Here is a 22640-nt window from a genome sequence, read left to right as displayed (position 1 = left end):
GGTTTTTAAAGGATATTGTAATAAGACTAATATTTATTACAATGAGGCTTTAGCACCGATGTATAGCATGTAGGTATGTTTTCATTAACAGTAAACAACTGCAATAATAAATACAATACAATACAAGGTACTTACTTTGGCAATTACTTTTAATTGTATTTTGTGAGAAACAAATGCTTAGGAGAGCACAATCTCAAATGACTTAATATTATACCTGTTCAGTTTATTAATTTTTTAAATGTGTATCGCTGAGTACCAAAGTCCCTTAATCCATTTTATTTCCCTCTGATTTTCCTATTTACAACCACTGCCTTCCCATGCTTTTAGAACAGAAGTGGACAGAATCACAAAAACATGGTGTTACTGTTTTTGTTTTGTTACAGGTTACTGAGATAATTCAAATATTTGTCTCATAAAAAGTAGCAACCCCCTAGAGGACAGTTGAGCATGGCAAACAACTATTTGTGAATGCGTGGAGCTTATTTAGACTGCATATTACAAAGTCACTGTCTCAAAAAAAAAAAAAAAGCCACCTTCTTACTATCAAGGCATTAACTACAAACGTAGAGGAACAGCTATTCTAGCAAAGTAGCTAGAACCAGAATTGAGCAAGAAGCACCTAAAAGTAGAAAATTGTAAAGTTTCAGCGATCCAGTCCTTAGAGTAAATAAATCCTTGAGTAATAAAGGAATGAAAATTCCTATATTCTATTATTTTTTCTATTTATTTCTTAACAAAAACCCTTTTTTATTTAATGAAGTAACAGTTCTGAATTCAGGATTCTAGAGTACAGTAATATTTATTTTTAACAATTTAAAAAGAAACAAATGGAAACCAGAATGTAATTTCAGATGCAAAAGGTTCCAAATCAACATTTCCGTGATCACTAAACAGCCATAGAGATCTTTCAGCATTCTCCATTTGCAGAAATTAACTGGTACAGGCTTGTCTTGCCATGTGTTTGACTAAGTTTTGGAATCCCAATCTTGTATCTAGTATTAGGACATTTATAGCTCCTACTACCTGTAAATGGAGTCTAGGACTTCAAATAATAATCAGTATATATCTGAAGATCATATCCTGAACTGTGAGTTCTACAAAACTTAAGAACCACTGGAAGTATATTTTTTTAAAAATCCCCCCAAAGCTGCTATGTTACAATCCATAAAAAAATTCGTATTATTTTAGATTTGGTGCTATATCCAAACTTACAATACTGTATCGTACAACAAGGCAAGATTGTGATGGGGGAGTTTTCTGCGGGGTTATGTATCCCACCACAGTAAAGCCATTAAGTTCAGTTGAGCTATCACCCATCTAAAGACTCACAGGATTATAGTCTAAGCCTGTAAATTTCTACTAAACCAGGAGTTAAGATGATGAGAAACCCAATGTGCTGTACTCTCTAAGTTCTGATTCTGTATGTCTTTTTTCATCATTTTAAAATTAGACATAATTGGAAAAAGTCTGGATAATAACAGCAAAGCAAAGATGCTGGTGGTTTTTATCCTTCTGGTGTAAAACCTTCTGGTGTAAAACCTCTCCTGCCAGCATGGTGAAATCCACAAGGTTACATATTTAGACACAGAATAGTGGAACAGTTCCATTTAGACACTGCACAGCTCCTATCTGCCATCCAAATTCAGTTCAGTTATTTACCTGCCATCACCATTTCTCTATTCTTTCCAAAAGTATCCAATGTTCCAAATGAATTAACCCTTATGTAATCTGGCTGTATCACTGAAGGAAAGGAAACAGAAGAGTTAATTAATGGAGCATTTTCTTCTGTATAGCTGGAAACTCTTCAGATTGTATAATTGTATGCTCTTTGAATGGTATTTTGTCAGTTTTATCAGCAGACTGTTGTGTAACCACCAGCCCCACAGGTTGGTACTAATGCTGTGTTTTAAATAGAAGGTGGTGGATTTTAAATTTAATGCCAAGGGCCTGAAGAGTCTGGGGTAAGACTCTCTACTGTGGAACTCTAAATCTAAATAAAGAAACACAATGAAAAACCACATATCCATTAGAACGATTTCCAAAAGCTACCAAACAAATCTGAATCTGTATTAAGCATTTGCAAAAGATACACTTCTCCTGAAAACTTACTGCCTCAATCCTAATCACAAATTGTTTTGTTTTTTGTTTTTGCCTCCTTTTCACTAAGCTCTGTTCAGACAGATACTGGCATACAGAGACCACATCTGAATCAAGATCCAATCAAGCTACAATCTAACCTTCCTCTAAATAATATGTCCAATTTTAAATATTCCTACCACCTGCTGCAGCGTCAAAAAGCTTTCATCTTAAGTTTCTCTTCAAAAATGTAAGCCCTTATAACTAAGCTTAAAGTTTCAGCCTACATCAGACTGAATACCACAAGATTTACTTCTAGTAAGCATGCACAAGACCACTGTAATAATGTTGAGAAATTAAAGTACTCTCCACTACATAACCAACAGTCAAATAAAGGATATGTTTCCATTATAGGGAGATCTTGAAGCAAGTTGTAACTATCATCTGCAATACAGCATAGAAATTATAAGCCTAACTTGTAATGCTTACCTTCAAAAAATGAAAAATATACCCAATCTTGAAACATGTTACTCTTCTTCCTCCTCCCTCCCTTCTCTCTTTACAATTCTGACTCTTTAACATCATAACCACCCACAGGGCTAGATTTATCAGTCAGACTTTGTCAGCTCCTCCACTGCTGCTTCCAAGAAAAAAATGACACACAACAATACATGTCCCTCTTTTGGTTTTCCTAAATATACTTCCCTAATAAGATGAAACAATTAACCAGCAGTAAGTAGAACAACTAGAAATTACTTCTCCTTATCAAGGAGCTAAACAGATTAACATATTGCCTAAAAACAAGGAAAAGTCACACTGGATCAGGCTTATCTAGCACAGCATTCTATCTTCACAGAGGTCTACAAAATGCTCTGGAGAGCCAACAAGCAGAACATGACCCCAACAGCATTTTCCCATTTCTGCCACTAGTACTGGAGATAAAATCTTGTATTCATCATACTAGGATAGGTAGCTTACCCTCCATGGAGTGGGCTAATCACTTTTTCAAACTGTCCAAGAGGAGCTATATCTTACATCTTGTAATAACAAATTCCAGTTCAATCATGTGCTGTTTGAAGCAGCAGTTCCTTCATCTGACCAGAATTTCTCACATTCAGTTTCACTGGATGATCCCAAAGTTCTAGCATTGTGAAGTAGTGAACTCCCTGCTTTGCAAAAATCCAAATGGACTTTTATTGACCTGCTAGAACACGCTGTTGGGCCCGATGTTGACTCTGTATTAGAATGAATACTGACAGCCTGCCTGAGATATTATTGTTTTCCAACACTGCATCTGTCATCCTATAGTCAGTCTAACAACCCATATGAGAAAAGGACTTCTTAGGAAGCTCCCAACTGCAACAAGTCACCAAATCTAGAAAACATGTATTCCTCAATTTTTCATAATGGGTACGTACTTTAAGTACAAATGGTTTAAGGATTTTGCAAATTCCTCTACCAGCCTTCTTGCTGTTTCCTTAACATCATGTTTAAAGGCATGCAGAGATCTCATTCCACTCTGCCATGCCTTAAACCTTGTTTGTTTAAATTATCTTCTCCCCTACCTGCCTGAGGATTTGCAAGTAACATATGATAGTGCTAGACTGGAAACTGAGTTCTGCAATTTTGCCTATGCACACCAAATAGATTATTGGTGTTTGGCATCTGGGCTTCTTTCAGGCAAGATGTGCATATGTGCAGGTTTTATATTATTTCAAAGCGTAGCCCCAGCACCATACACACTACAATAAGGGTTAGCAATAATGTGTCAGCCCCAAGACCATCTAGGTCAGTACTACTACCAATTCAATATGCAGCTAACATAACTTTTATTTAAGCCTAGGTACAAATTATCATTGTAATCTCATTCTAATATTAAATCAATACTCAATATCATGGCCTGACTAACCAGCAGCCCGTAGTGTTCAAAATTAGTTAATATAAAATAATCTCCAAGCAAGTATGTTTCTAATATCATAAAGTTTCTGTAAATAAATACAGGAAGAAAATACTTCCAATCATACTCAATGCACATTTCAACCCATTAAGTAATTTCTTCAGTGTTAAAAAAGTACGTTCAGATTCAAGGATATTAAACAGCAGAATTGCTGACAATGCTCCTCATGATTTTTCCCAAGAGCTGCATCTATTATAAGCACAAAAATGTGGGGTCATTTGTTTCAAATCTAGAAATGGTGAAACAAGTTCAGGAAAGCATGAGGCTTGGTTAAGAAGGCCCCTCTGTATAATCTGGCAGCAATGCCAACATGCAATTAATTAAAGGTACAAACTCCATTTTATCACCAACCAGTCCTGTTCTTCAACCTGAGTGAAACAACCTGGGAACTGGAAAAACTTGCAACCTCAGCCAAGCACAGGGATGTTACTCTTATTTACAAGGGAAAAAAACTGAGGGAAAGGAGGGGAAAGGGTCTGAGACTTGTAGAAATGTTTGCAAGAACAAGAAGGGACTGACAGTATGAAATGGAGCTCTCTCCAGATAAACAGGGCCACCTTACTACACTTTGTGACTTCTAATGCTGCACACCTTTAGGGTGGATTTCTTTTCAAGATGCCAGGAACCTGCCTTTCCTGTTCAGAAGTCGGCAAGATTTCTGGAAGTTGCGGGCTCAGGCCCCACCTTGTTGCCTGTTGGCTAGCCATCTCATTCAGCCCATTGATGAAATGCACACCTCAATGGGAACTTTTAAAATCTGTTCCTGGTTTTCCCCTCCCATTCCTTCAAAGCAGAGTCCACACACCCCAAAAGCCTCCCAATATGAAGTTATATTCTCTGCAGTTCCTCTATTTCTTTCATCTCCCCCTCCACAATCCAACTTGCCACTATCTTCTGAGAGCAGAACTTGCATCCCTACCCACCAATTCAAGAGGATGAGAAAAATCTAAAATGCATAAGGGAAATAGCAAATTCTTTACCAAAGGATTGCGTGCTCTCTCTCTCTCTCTCCCTCTCTCTCCCTCTCTCACACACACACACATATAGACACAGAGCACACATATATCTCTATCCAATCCAAGCCATTAATCCGAAATCTTCCCGCATTTCGCTGGAGCCCCTGTTGCCTTTCTATCTTGCATAGCTACTTAATCCTCACCTGGATCCGGGACGTACTGCTACAGCAGCAAGAGATCCATTGCTGGGGAGAAGCCATTGGAAAGTGCTGCCGCCTCCACCACCACCGATCATTCCGAGCACCCCGGGACTCCCACATCCACCCAAATCCAGAGGCTTACCTGAGGAGAACTGCCGGGGAGCTGCAGATGTAGCGGGACAGGGAAAAGGTGGGAGAACGCAAGCCAGAAACTCAGAACATCTTTGCCCGCGGGCGCCTTACTCCAACCCAGCCATGGGGAGAGAAAAGTTCAAAATGAAAATAATAAAAGACAGAAGCCGGGTTGCAACTGGACGAGGCAGGAGCGGAGTGAGGGGGCCGCCGAAAGGCCTAGCTACGCGAATGGCAGCAGGAGGAAACAGGAAGGCTTCGGTGGAAAGGAGGAAGCCCGTCCTTTGTTTGCCAGGTTTTCCCTGAACAATGGCTGCTCCTGCTGCTGTCTCAGGCCCTCTGTTGGGGTATGGAGGAGGCTCTGCTATTGCACACTCGCTCGCTCTCGCGTACACGCGCACACACACCTCCCTGTGCCTTTCAGAAAGAGGCCCAGAAGCTATCCAAGGAGGAGGACCTTCCTCCCTCCTCCCACTTCTCTCCCCCGCTCCAGGGGCTGCTCTGATCGCAGGAAAGAGGGAGGGATCTGCTATGCCGAGGCTGAGAAAAACAAAAGGGAGAGACAGAGTCCGACAGAAAGAGGTAAATCCCCGAGGCGGAAGGGAGACAACGCAGCGGAAAGGCCAGAGGAGAGAAGGCAAGGGCGGGAGGTGATGCCAGCACTGGAAAGGGGAAAAGCTTCCTGTTCTAAAAGTACGCCCAGCTGCCTTGCAAACAGTTCTCGCAACTAGAAGAGCCCAAGCTTCCCCATCTTGGAAGAAACTCTCGGGCTGCCCCCAGCCAAAGAAAACCGCGGTCCAAGCAGGATGGAAAAGCTTCAGAGTGCATGCTGTATTCTGGAGCCTGAAAATGCCCTGAAGGAAACAGAACTTTGCCGCATCTGGGTGTTCTCTTGTCCTATATATCTGCACAAAATAAAGCCAGTTTTGACTCACTTACAAGGGTGGGGAGGGGGAGTGAGACGAACTTGTTTCAAGACCACATTTGTACTATGAAGCTTCATACCAAAAAACACTGCAACAGAAGAGTCTGTTCTAGCAAGCAAATCCCTCTGAGTTTAGTGGGAATTACTTCCAAGTAAACAAGATGAAATCCTGGCTGAAATTGGTAGGCTCATTACCCACATACAAATAGAAAGCTAGTTCTATGAAAACTGAGCTGGGGGACAGAATTGTAGCAAACTAGTATCTGATCACCCTGGGTCCTTTATGTATGGAGGTTTTAGTTTAGAATGGGCTTGCATAACAGCAACAAAAAATCAGGATTTTATCCAGTTACACACAGACTGGATACCAATGTGCTGAGGCATTTTAGGAACATTTGGTTGCACACCAGGAGTCCAACAAACGGATCTGGTGAGATGAAGTCTTACATAGCTCTGTGCTCCAATAAAGGGCAAGGAATTCAGAAGAAACTACCTGAGAGATAAGCTCCCTGCTATCTCCCCCAAATCTGATCTGTCTCACTGAGATGATTGCTGTACATTATCTAATGGTAGTGTTTCCCCTGCACTAGGCTCAATTTGGCAATCCACTTTCAGAGCTAGAGATTGAGTTGCCAATTTTCATACATATCACCAACACTGCCTTTCCCAAACTGGTGTCCTCAGATTATTTTTAGACTACAATTTGTAGACTTCCTAATCAGCATGTGAATGATACACAGAAATACAACTGGTGAAGTATAGGATTACTAGAATGGTTAAAGCTGCTCTTTTGAATTTTTGCATGTAATATAGATGCCAATAAGATAGGGCCATCGTCAGGAAGTTACAAATGTAGTCTACAGCTAAGGCCTAGAATCTGTCATGTATATATGAGTGTATGTGAGCATAGACTGATTGCCTTTTCCTGTTAAACATCCTGAATATATCTAGGATAAGATATTTTTAATACAGTGCAACCTGTAAGTGTGTGTGTTCACACCTTCACCTTTAGAAATTAATCCAACTAGTCTCTCTGGACTATTAACATTACCAAAACCACCCTGTCCCCAGGGCCGCAACTAGGGTCTGTATCACCCGGGGCAAACATGGATTCCGTGCCCATTTTGGTGCCCCCCCAGTGCAGTGCCCAGGGCACATGCCCCGGTTGCCCCCCCCCCCCAGTTGCGGCCTTGCCTGTCCCACATAGCTAGTGGTGGTGCCCTGAGATATCAAAATTTACAAGTTCAGTTCCCAGTAAACAGGATGTCAACAAGGACTTGATGGCACATAATCATACAAAATGAGATCTGAAGCAAGGCATAAAATATAGTGCTATCTGGAAATCAGAGATACTACCAAGTGTTCAGTATTTGTTCTATTAACAGTCCATATTTTATGGAACCGTCATAAAATAAAAGACTTGTAAACGCTTTGTTAAATTAAAATTGATAATATGCAACTGACAAATCACACTTTTTCTTGAGAATTCTGTTGCACTGAGTAACTTATAAAGTTACTTCTTAAACCAGAGTTTGGTGTTTTCCAGCAAAGAATAGCATTTTAAGATGTACATCATGTGAAAAATGAGACCAATCTTAAAACAAGACAGTTTCTCTACAGAGGAAAATAACAAATCAGAGATGTATGATTGCTTTACAAAAGTGCAAATAAATAGAGCAATAAGTTTGCATCTGTTTTAAAATACTGTGAACTTTTAAACTACTTAATGTATTTCTAGCTTTGCTGTAATAAAGCAAACCACAGGCATCCAATACAAATTATAAAAAAAAAAGTGAAAAGATGAAATGTTTAGTGATGTCAAGACACAAATCCCATTATTTTCATCCTTGCATCTTAATGTCAGACACAAAGTCAAGTGTTTTGCATAGCAACCCTATGATGAAAGTTTTATCATTTGACCCCGCTGCCCCCCCGAGTATGCCTATGAAACAAAACTTCAAATTATGGAAGGCAACAAATCCTTGATTAGCTTAAATGTATTGGAGACCACAACGAGAAATATCATATTCTCATCAAATACTCAGTTCAAAGGTCAGCAAACATGGCATTTTAAGCGCTAGCTCAAAAGGCAACAAAACAAAAGCAAAAAGCATAGTGCTGCAGGAGAATTTACTCTACGTACTCTGAGCAACTGCATTTATGACTACAACTGAAAGTCTGCACATCTGTTTTCTTTTTTCACAGAAGGAATTGGAGCTTGGATTTTATGTGCTGAAAATTCCGTATCACACACACACACACACACACAATCTGGCCAAAGTACTACATGTCTGACTACTACTGGGACAAATCAAGACTATGCTTTGGAACAATAGAGCAACAGGAATGGTTCTAATTATCAGATCTAAGCCTCAGAATTCAGATCACAATTTTTCTAAGACTCAATTGGTTTCAGTGAGCAACCAGCCAAATTTGGGTCTGTAATATATAAAAACAACCGTGCGGGGTCAGTGCATCTAGCTTTTTATTCCGTGACAAGTACCAGTTTCAGATGCATCAGATTAAGAAGAGGCAATATAACCCCAAATTCCATTTTTCTGCCTCCCTCTGGAGTCCTCTCCAAGTATGAATCAGATTTTGGTGGTATAGTGCCAAAAGTCAGTGTCATTTATTATGGAAAGATAATACAACTATTGTATAAGCCCCTAGAATAGCGTTCATTATTTTTAAAAATGAAACAAAGAAAATCATTCAGAACATCCCCATGGGGGGGGAATATCACAAACATAATGCAGGCCACCTACTTTGTATCATTATTCTGCACACCCTGCAGTCTCCCCATCCTACCTCCCCAAAACACATCAGCCCTAAGGAAAGTCTAAAACATTGCATTCAATTATATACCCTGTCTGTCATTCATTTAACAATCTGGTTCTCTCAACCTCAAAACATCAACTAAATTAACACAACCTGTTAACTCATAGTTAATCATTGTTTAACTAAATATTCAAACTATCTTGTTAAAGACTGTTGAGTTTTATTTTTCTGCAAAAAACCCAAAACCCAACAGTCTACGCCTTGTTTGAAATTGCAGAATTGAAGTACGCAACTTTGTACCACATGATGTGGATTACAGTTCTGACCATCCCCAACCTGGATGCCCAATGGTCAGCACCATGGGAGTTTGATTCCAAAACATCAAACCTATTGCTTAACAAAATAAACAATGGTTTCTACCATAATCTTATGGGATCATGTTTTCAAACATTTTCATCTTCATTCATTTAGTCAATCATTCATCAAATTTATATAGCCGCCCATCTCACAAACAAGCAACTCTGGGTGGCATACAAAGAGCTAAAAACAATTAACACATGAAAAATATTAAAACCCAATTAAAACAAAGAATAAAAGACGAAGGGATGTTAAAAATAAGGGAGCCACCTCACTAGTTCACCTGTCCCCTGGGATCCCCAGGCCTGCTGGCATAACCATGTCTTCAGGGACCTCCAGAAGCTCAACAGTGACACGGCCAACCTCACCTCAGGGGGGAGAAGATTCCACAACGCAGGGGCCACTGCAGAAAAGGGCCTGCCAAATGTAGCTCCCTAGGCAACGGAACCCATAACATACCCACCCTGCTGCATCTGGTAGGATGGGCAGATGAAACTGGGGGGAGGTAGTCCCTCAAATAACCAAGTCTCATGCCATGAAGGGCTTTAAAGGTCAAGAGCAGCACCTTGAATTGGACTCGGAAACAAAGTGGTAACCAATACAGCTCACAAAGCAGAGGTGTAATGCTTGAGCCACTGCATTTTGCACCAGCTGAACTTTCTGGATACTCTTCAAGGGCAGCCCCATGATACTAGCTGATCATCTCATATGGTAGGATATAAAAATAAACTAAATATTCTGCATAACACCCAGATATTGCAGAGAGCTGGTTAAGCTCAAGAGAGAAGACTAGGAAAATAACCAAGGTTATATAGCTGGGATGAAAAGCTAAAGTTTGTACCATATTCTCAGATCAAGAGGAACACAGAATTTTACAATAGTTAACAAAGGCAGTATTAGGCTCACTCTCCCGATTGCTCCTATGCTATTAAATGAAATGAGAAACAGCGTGTTTTTTTTAATCTCTAAAGTTAAGCTGACCCAAATTTAAAAGGCTATCAGCAGCCTTTTTACCAATTTGGGTTTGTGGAAAATACTTGTTACGAGTAGATGTACAGCAACAGGGTTAATGTTCCTTCTTGCAATAACAGAGACTGTGAATCTGTCATTTGGCATGACCAGCTGCTATGGCTGCAGTGATGATAACCAGGAAGTGTCAGTCCAATTATGGTTCACTATGATGGCAGAGACATGAGTCATCATTCCCCAAATGCTGGGCAGCATACTTTGTGACAGAATGCTGAATAGCCATGGAGAACAAAAAGGACCAGTTACAAACTAGTTTTTCAGATAAACCCAAAGTCCAGTGATGACAATGACAATATATAATTTGCAATAACCCTTTCTGAAGAAAATCATTCCTCCCTCATGGAACTAGCTGGTGTTGTTCTAATGCTGCGTAGTGATAAGTGCCAATGAGAAAAGTAAGGGAAATGAAATATCTCAATATAGAGGTATTGATGATGAGTATTTCTTAATGTAGTATCTATTCAAAATTCATGTTTCCTAATTAAAGGGAAATCTAGTTCTTTGTTGTAAAGATACTAGAAATCTAATTATATATTGCAGAGTACTACAGAAAAAGAGCTTGTAACATCTGTGTTACAAATCCTTTCTCTTTCCTTTCCACATCTATGTTGATATCATACTGAGGATATCCAAGTTAACCTAAACACCAATATTGATTTGCTCGAACTGATTACTGGAAAATGAAATATTAAAACAAATTACAACATCCCTAATGCTAGAAACAAAAGTTACAGTTACTGTGGCATTTCTAATTTGCAAACTATGTTATAGGCTTTATTGAGTTTGCTATCAAAATAACCCTGTGAAGCATATTAATATTTTATACAAATAGGACTGAGACTGAGTATTTCTTGATCAACAGTTCCATGGCAGAGATGGGATAAATCAAGATTTCCCAAATCAAAATAGATCTCTTATTTCAGTATGTTATCTTTCAGATAAAAATACTTTTCCCAAATACCCTGGATAAATTTCATCAGCAGTGTTGCAGTAACAGAGAATATATATATTTCCATGTCTCTAGGAAATGAATGAGACAAACAGATTCTCCAGCAGAGAACACAGTTAGAGGTAAAGTGATTCGTGTTAGTTTGGCATTGTGGTAAAAGAGAATTATCTTCACCCCTTCAGTATAGCTAAAACCAACATTCAGATATTCTTCTGGAGGTGTTCAGGAAAATGGACAAGCTCCTGATAGGCCAGACCTGGAAGGATTTGGTCACCTATTGTATTTTAAGTAGTCTTAATCAGTGTACTACTTCTCTTTTCAATCCTAGCAGCAGCACATGGGAAATAGAAAACTGTCCATGCACCTGGATGGATCTTATTCTCTACCCTTTCTCCAATCTGCTGCCCTCCAGATAGCAGCTTTCAACTCCCAGTATTTCTAGCCTACAAGACTACAAGCCATTCTGTTGGGAATTCTGAAAGTCATAGCCTAAAACGACCAGTTACCAAGCTGAGGAGAGCTTTGCAAAGGCATCCTAGATATACAGCAGTCTTGCAAAATATTCCCAGCTTCAGCGGTGTGTCTTAGAAGCAGACCCACTGAGATGCAGCAACTCCAGCTGATTCTGCCCATGGTCAAGTTAATAATTTAAGATGCACTGGATGAATACTGAAATGGATTGGGATGCAGCTGGCAAAAGTCCCATTTAGTTCCCAGTGGGAGGTACTGAGATATTCCTCCCCCAAATTCTGTATTTAGAAATCCTACAGTACCATCATCCCCAGCTCACCCCCCTTTTTATACCAGCATCTTTCCTTTCAGTCCTATTGTGTGTCCTGGTTCATCAGGCTTTTTACTGCACACTGTGCAGCTAGCAGTGCTGCTCTGGGAGACATAAATCACATGGACACAGCTTTATGGCCATTGATCCAACCACGTGGCAGTGGATGCCACTCTCAGACAAGCAGCATTTCCTCTTGTTGTAAGAGACACAGCTGTTCAGAAACTCAAGCCTTTTTTTGCAGGTGCCCCCCTCCACTTGCTAAGATTGGAATGGCAGTGGGGTGGGATATATTGGGAAATATGAAGAATGCAGATTGGATTAAATTTGCAAACCATGTGCACAGAATTCAGACTTAAATGCATTGGGAATGTAAGGTTTTCTGGAGCTTAATTTCTACAAAAAGCACCAAAGCAGGTATCAGACTTCCCAGCAAATCCTTATCCAGCATTTCTTATCATTCTGTATGTGCATGAGGGACAGCATGCCCATCTCTGAAACAGGCAGCCTGCTCTGTGACTTACTAGCATAATAAATCGGAAGGAGGGGGAACTCTGCACACAGTAGAGGCCACTGCTGAGCAGGTGCTTCCTGTCACTTGTTTCAGGAAGTTAAGTGCCTTCCTCAGATCTTGCTGAACTGGACCCTTGATTTTCCTCCTCCAAATCAAGTTCTGGAGTCAAAGATTCCGACTTGCTCACATTGTGCTATCTTCATTCAAGAAGTTTCCAGGAGACTTTTGCTCCAGACCCTGTCCGTTTTGCAATTCTCAGATTCACAAGAACTTGTGCTGCAAACGCTGCAAAGTCAATTGCCATTGCCATATGAGAACATATGGTTTCTTTTCTCTTTTCTTTTTTAAAATAAGGGCTCAGTGAAGGGTCACATTCACAAACTGCTTTACCTCCAGGTGGATTTTATTAGGTTACAAAAGCAATTCATTTTATGTCCAAGCTATTTTTACTCAAAACTTTTTATTGCTCTGGAGGCATATTTAACTAAAGGGACCTCAAGTAGTTTGATCTCTTCTGTTCCTTTTTTAAAGCACAATATCAGGACTGTACTTCCTCAAAGTTGACTAAAGCAACAAAATTATCCAGCCACAGTAGTATTATGTGATAGCGATTTGTTTTTTCTTTTTAGATTTTTTATCCTGCCTTTATTATCTTTATAAATAACTCAAGACAAGGAACATACCTAATACTCCTTCCTCCCCCTATCTTCCCCACAACAACAACCCTGTGAGGTGGGTTGGGCTGAGAGGGGGGGACTGGCCCAAAGTCACCCAGCCAGCTAGAACTCACAGTCTCCTGGATTCTAGCATGGTGCCTTAACCACTAGACCAAACTGGCTATATACTCTATTTGTATTCTCTATTATGGTTTTTTGTTGTTGTTGTTGGTATTATCTATTTGTATACTCTATTTTTTTTTAATCACAAGAACGGCCAAGTGTCAAGTGCCAAACCATGTCCCGTCTAAAGATGTGGAAATCTTGGTTTTTGTTTCTTTCATCCTTAAATTCCCTAGTTAAATTCTGCTCTGAATTCTGAGACTTCCTGTCACACTTAAAATGATAGTCTTTAATAGCTATCAAGTAGTTTTAGAAGATATTCTCAGGATAGGTCTAATCGGTCTTCACAATTCCTGTGCTTGTGCCGAATTTAACTTATTTCTTATTACATTTGTATACCATCTTTTTTCTGAAAGCACAAGGTAGCCTTGGAAGGGGAAGGGGTTCCTCTCTAATTTTATCTTTATAACAACCCTGTGAAATATATTGAGTCAAGAGAATGACTCACCCCCAAATCACCCTGTGAGCTCTAAGATCAAGTTTGGACTTGAACATGGGTCTCCCAAGTCCAACTTCAATACCTTAATTATTACAGCACATCAGTACATGGAGTTGTGAAATATATAAAGTCCAAAACACAAGTTTCATGTTATTTGTAAATGTCAGTGCAATATCCCTGAAAGATACCTGGCAAAAGCAGTCTTCCTCAGTTTGGTCTTAAGGTCTTTTAGCTGGGAATTCTACAATCTGCAACACATCAAAGGATACAACAGTGGGGAAGGCTGGACTAGAGTGTTTCTGGAAAAAAAACAAACTAGATCTAGGGTATAGTAAGAGATATAAGATAAACTTGTCATAATAGTATTGTGATCAGAACATTTGAAAGCATTTTGCCCTAATCTGCAATAGTCACCATTTCCTACTGTAATATCCATTAATGTTTCTATTATTATCAAAAACAGATAATATCTGGTTTGAGATGGGCGACTATATAAATCGAATTAATGAATAAATAAATTCTGTAACTTTAGCCTCCCTGCAATCATATTGCTTCAGTAACTCTATTGTGCTATATGTGAGAACTGCTTATAATAATTATCAATAACTAACTGCCCAGATGCTTAATTCAGTCTGATGAAGGCTGATAACTGATTTATCCATCAAAAACAGTTAACAGAATAATAGAATTGTGAAGTGGAAGGGACCACAAGGATTGAGTCCAACTCTCTGCAATGTGCAGAAATGCCAATCAACCCATCCATGAGAGGTGGCTGTCCAGGCCCTTCTTCAAACCTCAAAGATAGCATCTAAGGAAATCTTAGCAAATGGCTTAAATCCGGATGGGGCAGTTCAGTCCTGGATCTTGAACTTTTCAATATTTTTTATCATGAGTCGGAAAATTGGTATATTCCAGATGACATAAAATTGGATAACATAGCCAATACTTTAGAAAACTGAAATAAAATTCAGAACAATTATGAAACACAATTTCAGGTTGCATTAGCAGAAATATAACTTCCAAAGCATGGGAAGTAAGAGTGTCATTTTATTCTATATTCATCACATTTCATTTGAGTACTGTATCCAGATCTGCATACATTTTTAAAAGATTCAGATAAATTAGAGCAGAATCAGAAAAGGACCACTAGGAGGATCAGGAGACTACAAACTAATCCTATGAACAGAGAGTGAATAAACTGGGAATATTTATGTTTGATAAGAGAGGACTGAAGGGAAAGATGACAGCATTTGTCAAATACCTGAAAGGATGTTAAGAAGATCCCAACCTATTCTTCACCATTTCAGAGTACAGGATTCAGAACAATGAATTTAAGTTACATGAACACACATCTCAGTCTAACGTCCTATTAGTAAGAGCAGTTCAAAAGTGGAACGCATTGTTCAGGGAGGTGATAGGTTACCCTTCACTGGATCCATTCAGCCAAATACTAGTCAATCATCTGCCAGACATGGTTTCATTACAAGTCCATTTTCTCAGCTGATAAAGATGGACTTGATGGCTTAAATGTCCAACTCTGTGTTTTTTATAATTAAAGTATGATGCACAAGAGAAAAACTATGGATGCACAAACCACTGTGTGCATGGAATATTCCATGCCTAGATCATGCAGTACTGAATGGCCCATGCATGGAATGAAATAAATATGTTTTGTCTGTGTCTGGATGAAGAACATGATTGGGATGCAGCAATGAAAGGCCAGCAGCACGTGGTGGTGAAAAATGCAGCAGGTTGTCAGGTGAATGTGGGGTAGCAACAGTGGGGAAGAAGGCACACAGCAAAGGGGAAGTAAAGCAGGTCTGTTGGGCAGGTGCAGGTGGCAGGGAAAGAAAGTATACTATAGTGCAGAGGTAAGTGTGTTAGGCAGCTGGGTGCAAAGTGGTAGCAGCAGGGAAATGTGGTGCAAGGAAGGCCAGGTGAGTATGTCATGCTTGAATTCAAGTGCAATGGTAGGTGAAGGGAGGTAAAGGAAAGAGCTGGAAAAATCAGCAGTTAAGCTGGTGTCCAGGCCATGTGGAGGAGGAGGGCAAAGAGGGTTAATGTTCAGGAGTTGCTCTGCTGAAATCTGAATCAAGGTAAATGATACAGGTTTTGCTTTGTCCAAACCATGACCCACCCACAATGGTCAGGTTGAGGTTCCAAGGGACAGTGTCTTTGCTTTATTCATAGTGTGACACATATTTTTTCCTTCATGCACAATGCTAGGGAAAAACCTAAAATTCATGTAGTTCTTCTAGAATAGTTTGCCAGGGTAATCTACACAAAGCTACAGAAAACGTACATACCTTGTTGGACAAAACACTATTTTTTTTGTTTTTTGTTCTACTTTTATTTATTTTCTATCCCATATGCAGCACAATGTCACTCACAACCTCTATGTAATGTTCCACTTCAGCGGCTTCTGGCAAACCCATCATTTCTGCAACCTGCTGGTTTCATGTTACTTCAGTACAATGGGAATCCTATTTCTGGCAGGAAAAGGGCAAAAAGAACTCCTGGAACAGGGCAAATGCAGGTATTTCATAACTCTTCAAACCAGCTGCTGCCAACAGTAAGGTGAGAAAGCCATAAACAGGTCTACAAATACCTAGGCAGTTTTCATCTATGAAGGTTTTAGAAGAAACCAAAGCCAAGGGGATGACCAAAATCCCCATTATATCTTTAATTAGGAACAAAAGAACCAGGAGATAGCATCAAAGAGAAGAGGGATAAGCATGTTGGAAAGAAATGTGTGTTTGGGGTTAGGGGAGAAGAAATATAGTAAAAGAATTACCAAGAAACCATCACAGCTAGTTTTCAAAACTAAAAGGGCTTATAAATCCATAATCCCAGAGTTTCCAATCCTGAAATATTTCCCCTACATGCTTCCACTGAAGATAAAGCATAACTGAACATTGCTTTAAAAGGTTTGTATTCTTATAACCTATTGAGCCACAGACTAGCTAACTACATTATACTCAAGTATGTTGTACTACTTCAGTCAATATGGTTAGTTTACATACCACAAAACTGAATGGCTAAACCATGGTTGAATTAAATTACAGTGAATAAACTTTTACCAATATATCCCTCCATCTCAGCTGTTGCCTTGAGAACATGCACTATGACACATAAAAGCAGTAGGCTAGCCCTTCCCATTCTGGCACTTTCAAGATGGACTACATCTCATGGAATTCCCAAAAAACATGTTGGAAGCTAGAGTCCAACACATCTGGAAGGTGTCAGCCAGGGCAATATTGTGCAAGGATCCTTGTACAATGTCGGCGACCACAAAAAACAATCACATACCCACCGCATATCAAGGTAAGTTTCTCTATAGAACTGTAAAATTCTGATAAGGTGAAAATAGTTGATGCTATTATTTGAACAAATTAAGCCATGTTTGGCAGGAATTCTGGGAAACGCAATTCTATCTTCCAACACAGAGGGTGCTAGGCTAGGAAAGGCTGATGTAAAACAAGTTGTTTCCCCCAAAGAACCCATTGCATAAACAGGCAACTGGTCACCTTTACCTGGATTAAAGGAGGGTTTCTTGTCAATCCATGGGATAAAGCTCAGAGAAGGGAAGAAAATCAATGCTCCATAAATTCAGAAGCGGGATTGTGAAAGTAAAAAATGGGAAGGGCAACAAAGCCACAAATAACTGCAAAACAGTGACCAAGGTTACTATTTTAAGTCTTTTCCATAATAAAAATTATTGGGCTAACTGAAGCAAACCAAAGGACTGGGTTTCTATGGCATCTAAATAAAGGAAGCCATTTCCCATCTCATTTTAATCTCTATTTTAATTTTAAATACACTGCATTGCAAATGCACACATAACAAACACACCAGGCTGCAGAAATTGGACAACGACACTGATGGCATCCTAGCTGCTATTTATTAGCCACCAATCTCCTTGCCACTCTTGCTGCAGTGTCACAGGCTGCCAGATAGAGTAATGATCTGAGAATCAGAAGACCACAGTAGTTAGCCAGTTACAAGGAGATGTGGTAATGGTAGAAGCTCACCTTAATCCAGCCAGTCCATAAAGGTAAGCCACTGGAGTGCATAGTTGGAGGTGCTAGACAGGTAGCTATGAGAATTCTTTGTGTATATGTAAGTACCATCAATGCTTGATGGGATAACAGCATAAGTTGCATAGTATGCATATATGCAGAACTGATGGCATCAGCAATTTGCCTGGGTATGCTGTGTGATGTGCATTCCAAAATCTCCCAATCTTTGCTGCTTGCTATACTGGAGCCAGTACAAGGTCACTTTCTAAATAGATCACAATTGGTTTTTCAGCTGTTACTGTTTCTCTGCTGAGAATAATTTACAATACTTCTGAAGCAAACAATTTCAGCTAATCAATTTTGCTATATTTCTAATTAACTCTACTATGAAAAGAGAAAATGAAAACATAGTATTTTTACAATGGGAAGCCTTAGTTGGATCCCTATGACATGAAGGATGCTGGAACTCTTTGGCAAGAAGCTTGGTATCTGCTACTGAGTCCTTGCACAGGGCAGTTTGTGAATTCCAAGCTCGTCAGAAAGTGTTATCAGACAACACCAGTGAAGTCAGCAGGGAGTAGCAGCATCTGCAGCACCAAGATTAGAACTTGCTAAATGTTCCTTCTTGCTGGACACAGGGTTGGGGGATTAAACAGGAGAAAAGGGAAGAATACTTACTCAGTAGGGAGCTCTCTATTTAACAAGGTAGGATCCCAACAGGGACTGTAAACCAGTCTGGATTGGACTATACTGTCCTCCTGGGACAGAGCTGGCAGGAGAAACTGTATTCCTGGTGCATTCAACATTCCCCTAGGAACCCACATGCTAGAGCTAATGGAGAATATGGGGCAATGAGTGTGTTTGAGCTATTGTGTATGTGTTAATGAAAGTCAGCATTTGTATGTTTGTGCAAATATATGGGTGTTATATACTAAATATAGGCATTCATAAACACTAGGCATTCCGCAAATAATACAGCAATTTGTGTCTCTGAGTAAGAACATTTGTTGTCTTCTGGGGTTCAATCTACATGTTTGAGCATCTGGGGTCTGAGAGATGTTTTTAATCTAACTGCAATTGCATTTTCATCTTTTTGTTTTAAATAGTTGCAAAGGTAACTGGTTTCCTAAGCATATACATTTGAATTCTAGATTTCAAGATACTATCCAGACATAACCAGGTTCAGTAGTCATTTCCCAAAGAATGCATACTGATGCATAAAAATAGCCACTTTAATACATCTATTGGGCAGCAGGAGGTGGGTAGCTGTCCTAAAATCTTTCCTATCTTAGGTGCCTTCCATATTACTGTTATTGCTAAATAGGTCTCATAATTACCAGCCCTCATAGCCACTAGTCATGCTGGCCTAACATTATGGGAGCTGCCATTCGACATATCTAGAAAGCACCTGACTAGGGAAGATTGCTTTTTACCTAATAACATCTCCATCATGGCAAACCAAATTTAAGGCACCTTTCATGAACAAATGCACCTTTGTTTCACAGAGGACATCTTAAAGATCTAGCATTGCCCCCTATCCATCTTTTCTTCTGAGTTTTAGAAAACTAGTGTAATTGTCCTAACAACCAGGAAACACACTGAGACAAGGAACTGGTCTCTAATATTTATTGCTAGTACTTAACAGGAATCCTAACAAACTGAAGAAGCGTGGGAAAACCCAGACATATAACCCCCAAGGGTTAAGGCGGTCCCGATCTGTGTCTCTTTGAATGGCTGAACAATTCATCAGTGCTACGCATGCGCTTGACAGTCTGGATGGGAGCCCCCTGCTCGCCATCCTTACTCATGACAGTAATACACTAGTGGTTAAGGAGTTGGAGTAGGAGCAGGAAGACCTGGATTCTAGTCCACCTTCAGCCACAGAAGCTCACTGGGTGACTTTGAGCCAGCCACACTCTTAGTCCAGCCTACCTCACAGGGTTAATGTTGTGGGGAAAAATAGGAGGAGACAGTGCAATGTGGTCCATCTTCAGCTCCTGAATGAAAAGCAGAATATAAATCAAATAAATAAATAAATAAAACATCTGTGTCACATGAGCCATAAATGAGTAGTAAGTTTTTTCTCCCAAGAAGACGAACACGGAGCTCTATAGCCTCTCCCAATGTCCCATCAACTGACGGAAACCACAAATTCTCCTGCAGCTGCCTGATAAGACCCTTCCCTGTAAGTCCCACTTAGGAAGTGAGTCTTATGCAGAAAATTTGAGGAGCAGGCCTGATTTTCTTCTTGCCACTATTTCCCTGACCGCTTTCCTTGCCCAAGATTACATACATACATACATAAAATATCCTCAGCCTGCACTACTGTCAGGTCTATGAAAATGACCTTACCAGACCTTTTCCCAAATCCCATCAGATAACAAGATGATGTCACTGTCCAAACTGTATTGTATAGCCAGGAGATCAGTATCTGTTCTTGCTTTAAAAAGGAAAGTAAAAGAAGCATGTAATTACTAAATGTTTTACATCCCTCACCTAGTCATTAATAGACAAACTGTTGTGTCAAATAAGGAATCTCTTCTCTAGCATTATATTGACAATACAATCTATTATTACAATTAATATCTATATTACAATATCAGTATTACTAATATTTGAAATCTCAAGTCAACCTCTCATCATAAGAATGACTGTAGAAACTTTAAGTACCTAAGATACAAGGGAGGTTTTTTTTTAACTTATTTTTTTCTAATATTTTACATTCTGGCACCACTTTTTAAGGGGGGGTTGTCTGGGGACAAAAGCATTGATTAATCCATCTTAAACTAAAGTGTGGCTTTTTAAAGATCAGGTTTTAATTACTAGAAGGAGTATACCAGAAAGCCATTTCCACACACAACTTGAAAGTAATTTTCCCAAAAAGAAGTGGTTTTATTTTCATTAACTAAAAGCAACTGTGGTCTCAAATATAACCAAAATGATAACGAAGTATCACCAGTATCACTCATACTGAAATACTGGCTTAATTAGTTACCAGAACTACAGCTCACTGGGGGGGGGGAAAATGGAAAAATGCTTTAAAGTATGGGGAGTACAGTAATTTGTTAAACCAAAGGATTTAGAAAACAAACACACTCTCAGTGTTCCAGCAAGACCCTGTATGTTGTACACAAGGCTGGTTTAATACAATTAGATTAGGCATTACTAATCTTAGCGCTGTCCCAGTCCTTTCAGAATATTATATATTTTCTGAGTTAAAGAAATCAATGCTGAGGAGCAAATTTATTCCAGCATCCTCTTCCCCATACCTCAACTTAGTTTATTATCAAAAGCCAGGATTTTATTTCCCCACTATACTGAGGACATACTCACCAGCTACAGAGCACTGAAATGCTTCCAGCACTTCACCTGTTGGGGACCAAAAGAACTTTAAAAAATGTCTGCCCCCTTTAAAAAAAAAGCTCGCATCAGCAGTAATTCCACAGCCTTGCATCAATCAGAGAACAAAACTGGCATCTTTCCAAATTTTGGTAGCCTTGTTATCCTCATTGGGCAAAACAGAAAGATACACGGAGACAATTTTTATGGCAGTTATGTCAGTATTCCCCAACTTGAGTACCACCAGGAATGTGGACTTCAACTTCCAGAATTGTCAGAAATGGCAATGCAAGCTGGAAAGTCTAGGACTTTTAAGACTTTTGGGGTTCTGTAAATAGCAATGGTATAATATGACAGGCAGTATCCAAGTGCTCTTTAAATAAACAAGCAAGCAAGCAAACAAAGCTGCAGGTCTCAACTGAAAACCGGGAGAGGTGCTGAATGCAATTACACTTCCTAGCCTCGCAGGAGGAATCGCATTACACTCTTCCCCACAAACTTCTGTACCAAAATACTTTTAAGGTGAAATGGAAAAAATCCAGCAAGAAAATATTCTAAAAATGGAAAACTTTGCTGGTTGGGCTTGATGGGAATCACAATCCAGCAGACCTGAAGGGCATTGGGTTAGGGGACTGCCATAAAATGTTCTGGCCCATAGTACCCTTCAATGTAATAGTTGTAGTTCAAGCCAACACAGTTTCTATGCTCAATATTACAATATATATTGAAACTATTTACTTCTTTTCCCCATAAGAGCCTTGCTCCTGAGGAAAACAGGTTACCTATTTAAGTATCAGGGCTGTTGCAGCCCTCATCATGCTGGTGTTCTTGAAGCTTGCTTTAGTTGCTCACCTGGATTTTTAAACTTTTGACTGTTACTTGTCTACTGTTTACCCATTCTACTCTAAATACCAAATAGAGGTTCTGCTGCCTTGGATCCTGTATAGTTCTTGGACCAGTAGATGTCAAGATGAGGGGTTCAAGGGTATTCTCCTTGCAAGTTAGATATATTTGTGAAGGGAAATTGGGATTGGGGGAGCAGCATTGTTAATGAGCCTATTTCCTCTCTGAATAGTAGAGGAAAACATACCTTTAAATTTCAGTGAGAACTTTTGCTAAGGTCCATTCTACAGAATGCTAATGCCAAATAAGGCTGAGAGGTGGAACAGAAATACAATAAATGCTTCTAACAGAAGTCAGTTATACTTCTATGGTACTCCTGGTGTAACAGGACAGAACACACTGAGACACCTTTATTTTTCCTCTTGATCTGTGGTGCCCTTCAAATATTTTTCTAGCCATGTGAAAGCCACTTATTCAGACTGATTCCATGCTGCTGACAGCTACCTT

General features: G+C 39.6%; 1 protein-coding gene across 5 annotated transcripts in view; it reads right to left on the bottom strand.

Moving 5' to 3' along the window:
- LDB1 (LIM domain binding 1) overlaps positions 1-22640 on the bottom strand; it is a 72239-nt gene that overhangs the window by 38802 nt on the left and 10797 nt on the right. Inside the window, exon 1 of one of the 5 annotated variants that reach the window (XM_063307032.1) lies at positions 5332-5726. The exons of the other annotated variants lie outside the window; for them this stretch is intronic. The gene's annotated coding sequence lies outside the window, so the exon portion shown is untranslated. Of the gene's footprint in view, positions 1-5331; positions 5727-22640 lie in introns of those variants that run through there. 5 annotated transcript variants of the gene reach the window in all.

Source organism: Candoia aspera, chromosome 6 (assembly GCF_035149785.1).
Source record: "Candoia aspera isolate rCanAsp1 chromosome 6, rCanAsp1.hap2, whole genome shotgun sequence".
In the NCBI taxonomy this organism is placed as follows: Eukaryota; Metazoa; Chordata; class Lepidosauria; order Squamata; family Boidae; genus Candoia; species Candoia aspera.
This window is presented reverse-complemented; position numbering and strand designations above follow the sequence as displayed.